Genomic DNA, 13,754 nt, shown 5'->3' with positions numbered 1-13,754 from the left:
GAAGGCGGCTAACCACCACCTTCTCAAGGGCAACTAGGGATGGGCAATAGATGCCGGCCTTGCCAGCAACGCCCAGGTTCCAGGAACGAATAAAAAAATATTTTAAGTCGATACCATGAATTCTTCTGACAATTTTCAGGAGAGAGTGCTCTGGGGCTTGACACCGTTTCCTTGTCCTTATTGTCGGAATGAAATCAGTTCTGTTATGTTCTCTTTGTGATTCTCTATTATCATTCCTCAAATCGCATGTAATCTTTCGAAGAGCAAGTATATTAACCACGGTTTGAAATGAAGTCTGAAACCCACAATTTCTAATGTGTCCACTGGACAGTCCTGCAGTTGTAGACACGATGGTTTGGAAATTGCTGTTAGGTATAAACGTGCCCCACTTTGGTATGTCATTCCTCTGTCCACTATTTTAACGAGATGTGCTTCCATTTAAAATAAAGACCCTGAAATGAGTTTCCCAAGTCGGAGGGGTCAGTTGTAATCTTACCCGTCCGCAGGGAAACCGGCACGATCGGATGCAAGGCTGGGTTTACAGCCCGCCTGATTTCACTCTCCATTGAAATCAATTGCCAGTAATATTGGCGGGGGGGAGGGGTGTAATGCCGGCGTTCAACCCGATCCTGTGGGTTTCCCCCCAGTGAGTTACCTTAAAATTGCCCCCATTGTCTTTCCAGTAACTCTTTTGTCGCAAGTTGTTCTCTCACAACGTTTATCTGTACATGAAGGGAGTGACACCCGTCTGGGGTGAAATTCCTATTTTATTTCTCGATGTGTGGGTAATATCACAATGCATGCAAAGTTGTGCGTGCAGTGATATTTTAAGCTGTCCTCGTTAATTCATAAGGTGCCCTCCAATTTTTATACATCAGGCTCTACTGATATAATTGTTTAGTTGTGAAAAACGATTGCAGATGAGTAACAATTTGATTATTCTACCATGTTTATGTCTTTCCCTCCAGGCAGTGACTGATATAGTTCAATGGGCGTCGGCAGGTCGCTGTAATCTCAACTAACTGATCATTAGGGAATGGGCGCATGCACCCTCTTCTATTATGGGCTGGTTGCCAATCGAGTCCTATCCTGTCCTTGGCCGCCTTCCACACACACAGGAACTTCAAAAATGTGTGTCTCAGGAGCAAGAACCACGGCTGGTATCCCCTATTTATACTGCTGAGATTAACTAAGCTAACACAGCCCCCGTTCGACGAAAGTGAGTTAACTCAGCACAGTGGAGCGATACAACCCGTTGCCTTCTGGTGCTTATAGCTCATTACAGATTCCTGAAGGTAGCAGCACAAGTAGACAAGGTGGTTAGGAAGGCATACGGGATACTTGTCTTTATTAGCTTAGGCATAGAATATAAGAGCAGGGGCGTGTTATGCTTGAACTGTATAAAACACTAGTTAGGCCTCAGCTAGAGTACTGTGTACAGTTCTGGTCACCGCATTACAGGAAGGATTTGATTGCGCTAGAGAGGGTACAGAGGAGATTTACGAGGACGTTGCCTGAACTGGAGAATTTTAGCTATAAGGGAAGATTGGATAGGCTGGGTTTGTTTGCTTTGGAACAGAGGAGGCTGAGGGGAGACCTAATTGAGGTGTATAAAATTATGAGGGGCCTAGATAGAGTGGATCGGAAGGGGGTGTAGATTTAAAGTAATTTTTAATAGGTTTTGAGAGGCTTTGAGGGGATTTTTTTTATTCCAGCAGGTGGTGGGGGTCTGGAACTTATTGCCTGAAAGGGTGAGAGAAGCAGAAACTCTCACCACATTCAAAAGGAACTTGGATATGCCCTTGAAGTGCTGCAACCTACAAGGCTACAGACCAAGAGGTGGCAGGTGGGATTAGGCTGGCTCGCTCTTTGTCGACCGGCACGGACACGATGGGCCGAATGGCCTCCTTCCGTGCTGTAAATTTCTATGATTCTATGATTACTACACCATGCACTTTGTTTATTCGCTAAGCTGTTGGCTTGCACTTAACTATGTTGATCTTACCAAGTCACGTTTACTCACATGATAGCTCCCTCAATGTTTCTTTTTGCTGCGGATTTGTTCCTATTTCACATAATTCACATATTAAAGAAGGATAATAATGAATCGGGGGTTAGTTTCACCAGCATTTATTTGTAGGTGCCAACTAGACTTAAAGAGTAGAAATTAATGCTTAAATCCAGGACATTTTATTTTGCTTAAGCTATAGGAGCACAATCGAATATGATTCCTCCTCCTACCTCCACCTGGACCATGACCCCACTACCGAACATCAAGCCACTGTTTGCAAGACTGTCACTGATCTCATCTCCTCTGGAGATCTTCCCCCCTCGGCCACCAACTTCATAGTTTCCCAATCCCGCACAGTCCGATTCTACCTCCTTCCCAAGATCCACAAACACGGCTGCCCTGGTAGACTCATCGGGCCAGAAATTCCAGAACGGGGCTTGCAGCGCGTGCAAGCCCCGTATTTGCACTTACCCCGCGCTCCTGCCGATCAGCTTCTGGGACGCCTGAACTTGGAGAAATTGAAAGCACATTCCCGGGCAGCGTATGACGTCACGCCGCCCAGGAGTGCAGCCAGCGCGGACCCAGGAGCGTGCAGTGTAAGTGAGACACGCCCCTTGAGGTCTCAGTTTCACTGGACACGCCCCCAATGTTTCTGTCAAGCTGCTTTGCTTTTTTACATGCAAAGCAGCAGTTTAAATAGGTTTTTGGAAGTTTTTTGAAGATTTTGGTAACTTTTATAAACTTTTTTAAATGTTTACATTATTTTGAGTAATCTGAAGTAGTTTTAAAGAGAATTAAAGCAATTTAAAGACTTTTAAAAGCCCTAAAATAATTTTTTAAATTCCATTTATTTATTTAGCAATGTCGTCGTCATACGTGTCTTCACACTGTTCCCTTTGGGGAACTGTATGAAGTGGTGGAAGGATTTATGGCCGTGATTAACGCTCATTCCGTGACCGTAACCATCTTTGAACCAGCCATTAGGGCGGTTAGTCCTATGGCGGGAGGGTTTTACGGGCTCCCACAAGCTATACAAGGAGGGGGGCCACCCACACCCACGGACGCAAATATCCCACTGGATGTCAACCCAGAATTTAGAGCCGGAGCTCCGACTCCACTTGCCGGGACTGTCTGGAGCGGGGTTCGAAACCCTACCCTGATCTGGCCCAGCGGCGGGGATCCTACCGCTATGACAAACGCCCAACCCGATTAGCTACGTGAAATGGCAGCATAGGGCTCCAGTCACGGGGAGGGAAAAGGCGCAGGAAACGTATGGGTGTCACCTTTTGTGCGGAGTGGGCCTTTTGCGTAGCAGTAAGCATCCCCACCGTTGGGCCAGAAGGAGTAGGGTTTTGAACCCCACTCCAGACAGTCCCGGCAAGTGGAGTCAGAGCTCCAACTTTAAATTCTGGGTGGACATCCAGCGGGATACTTGCGTCCGTGGGTGTTGGTGGCCCCCCCCCCCCCCCCCTCAGATGGGTTGTGGGAGCCCGTAAAACCCTCCCGCCATAGGACTAACCACCCTAATGGCTGGTTCAAAGATGGTTACGGTCACGGAATGAGCGTTAATCACGGCCATAAATCCTTCCACCACTTCATACAGTTCCCCAAAGGGAACAGTGTGAGGATACGTGCGATGATGACCTCTTGCGCAATGCACCTCCTTGGACCCTCAGTCGCAGATGCGAGGGGGCAAGTCGTGCAAGTGTTAAATTTTTTATTTTATTGACATGTAAAATGTTGGCCCAATAATTCCCTTCCAAATGCGCTAGTACGGTCGGGGTACTTACGCATCTGGCCGGATGAAATGCCGGTTTTCAGCATGCACAGTGCATGTGGGGAAAACCGGCATTTCCTGTCCTCTGAACGAAGGGGTTCAGAGGCAGAACGCGTGCGACTGCACAGGCAGCGCGTGCGCAGTATAATTCGCCGCTTTCATTAATGCTTTCAGTGAGGTCCAGTCATTACAACTTACACATGAAAAAAGCATGGGTACAGTTGCTACAGAGGCTGCGGAGGAAGATAGTTCTTATCGTGGAGCTTCTGAAAGTATGTATGTCTGTATATATTCCTTTGCGTGTTATGTATATATTCCTTTACTTATGTGTATGAATGTATTATTTAATTATGACTTTCAGAGAAAGTAACTTATTGGAAAATCATAATTAAAAACATACATTCATAGTAAAGGAATATAAAAAATACATACATATACGTAAAGGAATATATGTGGACATACATACATACATAACTCATTCTCACATTCCATTCACACAGCCACAATTGCTCCTTCTACCTACCGTTCTGAAAACCCTTTAAAAAAAAAAAAAAAATTTTAACTTTAAAACTTACTTAAAATTTCTTAAAATAACTTCCCTCCCTTTCCCAAACAAAAATATTGCATTTCAAAAGCTCCACGATAAAATATATCTTCCTCCGCAGCCAATGAACCACTTTACACTTGCTTTTTTTCAGTGTAACTTCTAAGGACTTAACCTCACGGATTTCATGAATGAAATCCACGAAGTTCACTGCGCAAGCGCTGCCTGTGCAGCCGCACGCGCTCGAGGTCTGGAAATGCCGGCGTTCCCCGCATGCGCTGTTCATGCTGAACGCCGGCATTTCCAACGGCCAGAAGCGTGAGTAAGCCGACCGCACTCACGCTTCTGGCCTGGAATTTCTGGCCCGATATCATCTCGTTTCAGCCTGTTCTTGCCCCACGGAACTTATCTCTTCCTTTCTCGACTCTATTTTTTCTCCCCTTGTCCAGTCTCTTCCCACCTACATCCGCGACTCTTCCGATGCCCTCCACCACTTTAACAGTTTCCAGATTCCCAGCCCCAACCGCCTCCTTTTCACTATGGACGTACAATCCCTCTAAACCTCCACCCCCCACCAGGATGGCCTGAGGGTGCTCCGTTTCTTCCTTGAACAGAGGCCCAACCAGTCCCCATCTACCACCACCCTCCTCCGCCTGGCTGAACTTATTCTCACATTGAACAACTTCTCCTTTGACTCCACTCATTTTCTCCAAATCAAAGGTATTGCTATGGGTACCCGCATGGGTCCTAGCTATGCCTGCCTTTTCGTGGGATATGTGGAACACTCTTTGTTCCAGTCCTACTTGGGTCCCCTCCCTCACCTCTTTTTCCGGTACATTGATGACTGTATCAGTGCCATCTCCTGCTCTCGCCCTGAACTAGAAAATTTCATTCACTTTGCTTCCAATTTCCACCCTTCCCTCACCTTCACATGTTCCATCTCCGACTCTTCCCTTCCCTTCCTCGACTTCTCCATCTCCATCTCTGGGGATATGTCACTGACAAACATTCATTATAAGCCCACTGACTCCCACAGCTATCTGGACTACACCTCCTCCCACCCCGCCTCCTGTAAGGACTCCATTCCATTCTCCCAGTTTCTCCATCTCCGCCGCATCTGCTCTGACAATGCCATCTTCCTTACCAATGCTTCTGACATGTCTTCCTTTTTCCTCAACTGAGGATTCTCCTCTACTGTGGTTGACATGGCCCTCGACTGTGTCCGTTCTATCTCCCACACTTCTGCCCTCACCCCTGCCCCTCCCTCCCGGAACCACGATAGAGTTCCCCTTGTTCTCACCTTTCACCCCAGCAGCCTCCACATTCAATGGATCATCCGCCACCATTTCTGCCACCTTCAGCGTGATCCCACCACCAAACATATCTTCCCCTCACCTCCCCTTTCAGCATTCCATAGGGACCGCTCCCTCCGCGACAGCCTAATCCACTCCTCTACCACCCCCAGCACCCCTTCCCCTTTGCCCAGCACCTTCCCGTGCAAGCGCAGGAGATGCAACACATGCCCTTATACCTCCCTATTCCTACTGTCCAGGGCCCCAAACACCCCTTCCATGTGAAACAGCGATTTACTTGTACTTCCTGCAATTTAGTATACTGTATTTGCTTCTCACGATGTGGTCTCCTCTACACTGGGGAGACGAAACGCTGATTGGGTGACCGTTTTGCAGAACACCTCCGTTCAGTCTTTAAGGGGGACCCCGAGCTCCCGGTGGCCTGTCACTTTAATTCTCCGCTCCATTCCAACTCAGACCTCTCCGTCCTCGGCCTCTTGCATTGTTCCACGGAAGCTCAGCGTAAGCTCGAGGAACAGCACCTCATCTTTTGATTAGGCACTTTGCAGCCCTCTGGACTCAACATAGAGTTCAACAATTTCAGATCATAACCTCGGCCCCTATCACATATATATATATAATAATTTCATTTTTTTATCCACACTTTTGTTTGGCCTTTTTTCTTCCCTCCCACATGGCAGCTGTCCTTCATTCTGCCAGCGCAATTCACACTTCATCTAGAGCCATCCTTTGTTTCTTAACCTGCCCCATTACCACCTCCTCTTGCCTTGAATATCTCTTAATGCCTCTCAATGTCTCTTAATCGCTCCTGCTTTCTATCCTATCACTGACCTTCCCTTTTGTTCTTTCATCCCCTCCCCCATTTCCCAGCCCCTAACTTGCTTTAAAATCTATTCCTTTTCCTGCTTTTTTCCAGTTCTGACGAAAGGTTCTCGACCTGAAACGTTAACTCTGTATCTCTCTCCACGGATGCTGCCCTGGACTGCTGAGTTTTTCCAGCGTTTTCTGTTGTTATTTCGAATATGATTCCACTCGTTCAAAGAAGGCATTGACAAAAATCAAAGAGCAAATTAACATTCTAGTGAATATCGATGGACACGCTTGTTTTATTATGTAACACCGTAATTAATTATTTTGACTCCGAAATTTATATAAAACGGAGTTTTTTTCATTTTACAACACATTAAAGATCCGATTAGCATTTGATGGATACACTTTGAGACAGAAACCGCGGGTATTTCAAATCTAGGCTCCGTCAGGGCGTCCTCAACTTAAATAACTTAAATCTATTGCTGCCAGCATTGATCGCGTCAAGGACACAGTGTATGAGTCTGAATTGCGTCCCGGTTCCATATATTTTTGTTTAATGTCTAGCACATTTGCTTCAGTTCTTCTTCAAACATTATTGGAAGAATCAATACGGGACAGATGCCAAACACTCTGTTCTTGCAAGTGTCTATGGTTGAGCATTTTTTTTATTAAGCAGAGAGGGAGTGATAGAGACAATGAGAACAATTGGCACCGAACTGATTACACAGCTATTGTAGCTTTTGATCTGTGTTCTATAAATTTCAGAAAGTGTACTAAGCTTAACTGAAAAAGGAAGGAATCTCATTGCTTTGACAACCAATTTTATCGCGACTGGTATATTTGCTCAACATTGATAGATCTCACCAAAGTAAGTACATTGGAACTGATTTAGAGTAAAACTGCACTTTTCTCCAAGGACTTGCACTGATTTTTCATGTGAACAATAACGTCAACACGTGTTAGTTCCTGGTCTTGAACTAAAATCAAGTGTTCATCAGTGGGCGGGGCTTTAAAGTACGGTGTCTCCCCGCCCCCCCCCCCCCCCACACTGCTTCATACCCATAGTTTGAAAGCCAGATTTCGCAAAGGAATGTTTTATTGAGTCATTTATTCTCACCTTGGAGCAGAGAAGGCTAAGAGGAGATTTGATAGAGGTGTTTAAAATTGTGAAGGGTTTAGATAGAGTAAATAAAGCAAAACTACTTTCAATGGCTCAACGGTCGATTATCAGAGGGCACAGATTTTAAGTGGTTGTCAAAAGAACCAAAGGAGACACGAGGAAAACTTTTTTTACGCAATGAGTGGTTAGGATTTGGAATGCACTGCCTGATAGGTTGGTGGAGGCAGATTCAATAGTAGCCTTCAAAAGGGAATTGGATAAATACTTCAAGGAGAAAGAATTGCAGGGTTATGTGGAAAGAGTGGGGGAGTGGGAATAACTGTATTACTCTTTGAAAGAGCCGGCACAGACTTGATGTGCCGAATGGCCTCTTTCTGTGCTGTAATTTCTTCAGCTCCCCCTGAGGTCCCAAACCAGACTACTCACGACCAGGGCGTTCTTTTTCACCCAGAGTTGAACTTCTAATGCACATATCCCCACTTCTTCCACATCCATAACATGACCCCCTTCATCTTACTTCAGTCCATCTGCCACTTAAACGCTCATCCATCCTTTTGTAACCCCCCAGACTCCACTTTTCCAATGCTCTTTTCGGGCCTGCCATCCTTCACCCAATATAAGCTTCGGTTCATCTCAAACTCATGCTACCACTAGTATATCCCACACCCAGTCCTGTTCCCAGCACCTCTGCCCCCCCCCCCTCACCTTTGTCCTTGCTGGCTTATATTGGCTCTCGATTTCCCAATGCCTCAAATTTAAAAATCTCATCCTAGTGTTTTTATTGTAATCTAATTTTGTTGAAATTATAATTCAACTATATTCAGGTTGGAACATTCACAAGGGCAACCAAATACTGGTGGAGCGAGTTCCAGATTTCTGCTACTCTTTGTGTGAAGAAGTGCTTCCTGACAACGGACTGAACAGGCTGGGGCTCTTTTCTCTAGAAAAGAGAAGGCCGAGGGGTGACCTGAGAGAGGTCTTTAAGATAATGAAAGGGTTTGCTAGGGTAGACGTAGAGAAAACATTACCACTTGTGTTGGAAACCAAAACTAGCTGCCATGAATATAAGATAGTCACTGTTGGGGAACTCGTCGCCCACCGGTAATTAACCACTCAGAGTCTGGGGTTTCACTAGAGTAAAATATCTTTTATTACAAGTTAACAGTGGAGACACTCATCCGGGGACAAATGCTCGCCAAACACAGTTTCCCTTTAGTTTTTGTACAGTTTGTGGCATCGTTGTGCCGTGTGCCATTTACATCGTGTGCAGAACCCATGTTTTGGGTGCAAAGTAGTCTGTACCGAGTGCAATGCCCTTGTGTCAGGTGCATCCTACATATCTCCGGGCGTTCGGCCAACTTCCTTATCACCACATTTCAACCGTCCATTTGTTCTGTGTTACTCTGACTACACTTGTATACACATTGTGCTTATCAGCACAAAGTTGTTAACCCTTTAGTTCCCTTAGTGGCCAATTTTATCCCCTTTCAGTCACCAATAAATCCAATCAGGAATTCAGTAGAAATGTCTTTACCCAGAGAGTGGTGAGAATGGGGAACTCCAGAGAATTCATCCAGTGAATAGCGTGGATGCATTTAAGTGGAAGTTATATAAGCACATGAGGTAGCTAGGAATAGAAGGTTATGCTGATATGAGTTCGATGGGAATAAAACCGTCAGCTGTAGCTAGTTGGTAGCACCCTCGCCACTGAGTCAGAAGGTCGTGGGTTGAAGTCCCACTCCAGGGACTTGAGCACAAAAATCTAGGCTGACACTCCACTGCAGTACTGAAGGAGTGCTGTACTGTTGGAGGTGCTGTCTTTTGGACGTTAAACCAAGACCCCATCTGTCCTCTCAGGTGGACATAAAAGATCCCGTGGCACTAATTCGAACAGAGCAGGGGAGTTATCCCTGGTGTCCTGGCCAATGTTTATCCCTCGATCAACATCACTAAAACAGATTATCGGGTCATTATCACATTGCTGTTTGTGGGAGCTTACTGTATGCAAATTGGCTGCCGTGTTTCCTACATTACAACAACAACAACGTGTATTTATATAGCACCTTTAACGCAGTAAAATGTCCCAAGGCGCTGCACAGGATTATTTTAAGACAAAATAATTTGACAGCGAGCCACATAAGGATAAATTACAACAGTGACTATACTTCAAAAAGTACTTAATTGGCTGTAAAGCATCTTGGGACCTCCGGTGGTAGTGAAAGGCGCTATATAGATGTAAGTTTTTCTTTTTTTTCTGATAGGGTGAGATGAAGAAGGGTGGGAGGAGGCTTGTGTGGAGCATAAACACCGGCATGGACGAGTTGGGCCTAATGACCTCTTTCCGTGCTGTAGGCTTGCTTTAACTTGATGTACATTCAAGCAAATCACTTAAAATATAATCGGTTTATTTATGAAATGGCTATAAGGCTCATTGATAAGTGAAGGGTTATCAGATATATATATATGTCGGTACATTTCTGTAATTTACCAGGGAGCAGAACATAACGCAGAGCACGAAATGATGATTCATTTTGTACTGACCAGAGTTTAGTTTCACTAACCTATCAGTAATCTTGCTGGTTGATGAAGATACTTGAAATGAAACCAAGACTGTCTGAGGGGTACTCTCTTTAGAGCAGCGTGAAAAAATGCAGTGTACACATTGGGGGAATTTTTTTGGGCATCAGCGGGCGTGTTTGTTGGTGGGTCGGGTGGGAATCTTTTTTTGCAGCGGGCAGGTTACCCGCTGTCAACCCGCCTCCACGTTAGTTTCCCAAATGTCTCCTGTGTCCATTCTATTCCCGCACTTCTGCTCTCACCCCTTACACTCCCTCCCGGAACCACGATAGGGTTCCCCTTGTCCCCACCATTCACCCCACCAGCCTTCACATTCAATGGATCATCCTTGACCATTTCCACCACCTCCAGCGTGATCCCACCACCAAACACATCTTCCCCTCCCCTTCCCTTTCAGTAATCTGAAGGGACCGTTCCCTCCGCCGCACAGTGGTCCACTCCTCAATCACCCCCAACAGCCTCACCCCTTCCCACGGCACCTCCCAGTGCAAGCATAGAAGATGCTACACTTGCCCTTTTACCTCCTCCCTTCCCACTGTCTAGGGCCCCAAACACTTCTTCCAGGTGAAACAGCAATTTACTTATACTTCTTTAAATTAGTATAATGTATTCATTGCTCACGATGCGGTCTCCTTTACATTGGGGAGACCAAATGCAGATAGTGGGAGCACTTTGCATAACACCTCTGTTCAGTCCGTAAGCGTGACCCTGAGCTTCCGGTCGCCTGTCACTTTAATTCTCCGCTCCAATCCCACTCTGATCTCTCGGTCCTCGGCCTTTTACACTGTTCCAATGAAGCTCAACGTAAGCTCGAGGAACAGCACCTCATCTTTTGATTAGGCACTTTACAGCCTTCTGGACTCAACGTCGAGTTCAACAATTTCAGCCTATAACCTCGGCACCTTTTTTATTTTTTATTTTTTTTCTTTCTTCTTTTTTTCTCTCTCACATGGCAGCTTTCAATCATTCTGATGTGCCATCAATAACTCAAAGACAAGAAGTTAAAGGATTCAACTGAAGGCTTTTAATCGCTAAGAACATTGCACATCATTCCACATCGGATTCGTCTGGCAGAATGACTCATAAAGCTCTTGAGACCTTAATATGACAAAAGACAGGGGCGGAGCCAATACACACAATAGGGGAAAGGGGGGGTACACACAATACAATGCAGGTAAAACACAGGGGCTGATGAAGACATATATTTCATCACATTCACCCCTTCTACAGATTTAGTCTGTCCGGGGGTGTGATAGTCCTTCCTGAACGTCGCAACAGTACCTCGGGTTCCGACCGGGAGTCCGTGGTGCCCTCCTGGGCATACCCATGTGCTGGGGGTGTTGCAGGTACTTCTGGGGGTGGTGAGGATACCTCTGGGGATGGTGGAGGTTCTTCTGGGGGTGGTGAGGATTGGTCGTTGTCGCTTCCTGCCAAGGCGAGGTCCTTTATGGACACGGTGTCCTCACGCCCGTCGGCGTGCTTGACGTACGCGTACTGTAGGTTTGCGTGGAGTAGGTGTACTGCCTCCACGAGGGGATCCATTTTGTGGCCCCTCACATGCTTCCGTAATAGGACTGTCCCTGGGGTGGAGAGCCACGAAGGTAGGGACACTCCCGAGGTTGATTTGCGGGGAAAAACAAACATCTTCTCGTGAGGAGTGGCGTTAGTAGCAGTACACAGTAGCGACCTTATCGAGTGGAGTACGTCTGGGAGGACCTCTTGCCAGCGGGAGGTAGGGAGGCCTTTAGACCTTAGTGCTAAGGTGACCACCTTCCACACTGTCGCGTTCTCCCTCTCCACTTTGCCCATTACCCCGGGGGTTATAACTAGTGGTCCGACTCGTGGCTATCCCCTTCGACAGCAGGTATTGGTGCAGTTCGTCGCTCATGAACGACGCCCCCCTGTCAGTGTGGATGTAGTTCGGCATGCCGAACGTGCAAAACAGGCTGCTGAGGCACTTGATGACCGTGGCACTGGTCATGTCTGGGCAGGGGTAGGCGAATGGGAAGCGGGAGTACTCGTCCACAATGTTGAGAAAGTACACATTGCGGTCGGTGGAGGGGAGTGGTCCCTTGAAATCTAAGCTCAGGTGCTCGAATGGCCATGTAGCTTTGATCAGGTGGGCTCGGTCGGGCCTGTAAAAATGGGGCTTGCATTCCACACAGGTGCGGCAGTCCCTGGTCATAGACCGGACCTCCTCGATGGAATAGGGCAGGTTACAGGATTTTATAAAGTGAAATAGCCGGGTGACCCCCGGTTGGCAGAGGCCATTGTGGAGGCCCTGTAGCCTGTCCCCCTGGATGCTGGCACACATCCCTCGTGATAGGGCATCAGGGGATTAATTGAGGGCCCCCGGCCTATATATTATGTCATACTCAAACGTGGAGAGTTCGCTCCGTCACCTGAGAATTTTGTCGTTCTTGACCTTCCCCCTCTGTTTGTTGTTAAACATGAAGGCTACCGACCGCTGGTCGGTAAGCAGGGTGAAGCGTTTGCCGGCTAGGTAGTGCCTCCAGTGCCGCACTGCCTCCACTATGGCCCGGGCCTCCTTCTCCACCGAGGAGTGCCTGATCTCGGGCCCTTGGAGGGTTCTTGAGAAAAAGGCTACGGGCCGCCCATCCTGGTTGAGGGTGGCTGCTAAAGCGAAGTCGGACACATCGCTTTTGACCTGGAAAGGGATGTTTTCGTCCACTGCCCACAGTGCGGCCTTCTCAATGTCGTGTTTAATGCTGTTGAAGGCGGCGTGGGCCTCGGCCGTGAGCGGGAAGGACGTTGATTTCAGGAGGGGATGGGCCTTGTCGGAATAATTGGGGACCCATTGGGCGTAATGGGAGAAAAACCCCAGGCACCTTTTCAGGGCCTTGGGAGTGTTTGGTAGGGGTAGCTCCCGTAGGGGGCGCAATCGGTCGGGGTCCAGTCCAATTTCCCCGTTTTCCACCACGCAGCCCAGGATACAGAGGCGCGTGGTGCTAAAGACACACTTATCCTCGTTGTAGGTGAGATTGAGTCTGAGGGCGGTTTTCAGAAATCTCGCGAGGTTCGAGTCGTGGTCTTGCTGGTCATGGCCGCAGATGGTGACCTTGTCTAGGTATGGATAGGTGGCTGTTAACTGGTTCTCATCGACCATGCGGTCCATCTCCCGATGAAAAACCGAGACCCCATTCGTTACCCCAAAGGGGACTCTGAGGAAGTGGTAGAGGCGTCCGTTTGCCTCGAAGGCGGTGTATGGACGGTCCTCTGGCCTAATGGGGAGCTGGTGGTGTGCCGATTTTAGGTCGATGGTGGAAATCACCTGGTATTGCGCAATTTGGTTAACATATCCGCTATGCGGGGCAGAGGGTAGGCGTCTAGCTGGGTGTATAGATTAACTGTCTGGGTATAATCTATCACCATCTGCTTTTCGCTACCCTTAACCACTACTACCTGGGCGCGCCACGGGCTGGTACTGCATTCGATGATACCCTCCCGCTTGAGTCTTTCTACTTCAAACACAATGAACCGTCTGTCCTCCCAGCTGTACTGCCTACTCTTGGTCGCTATGGGTCGACAGTTGGGTGCGAGGTTGGCGAACAGAGAGGGCGGCTCGACCTTCAGGGTAGCCA

The sequence above is a fragment of the Somniosus microcephalus genome, unplaced genomic scaffold (assembly GCF_052327205.1).
Source record: "Somniosus microcephalus isolate GS21.2 unplaced genomic scaffold, FLI_Smic_1.0 unresolved_chr1, whole genome shotgun sequence".
Taxonomy (NCBI): Eukaryota; Metazoa; Chordata; class Chondrichthyes; order Squaliformes; family Somniosidae; genus Somniosus; species Somniosus microcephalus.
Note: the sequence above shows the minus strand (reverse complement) of the source record.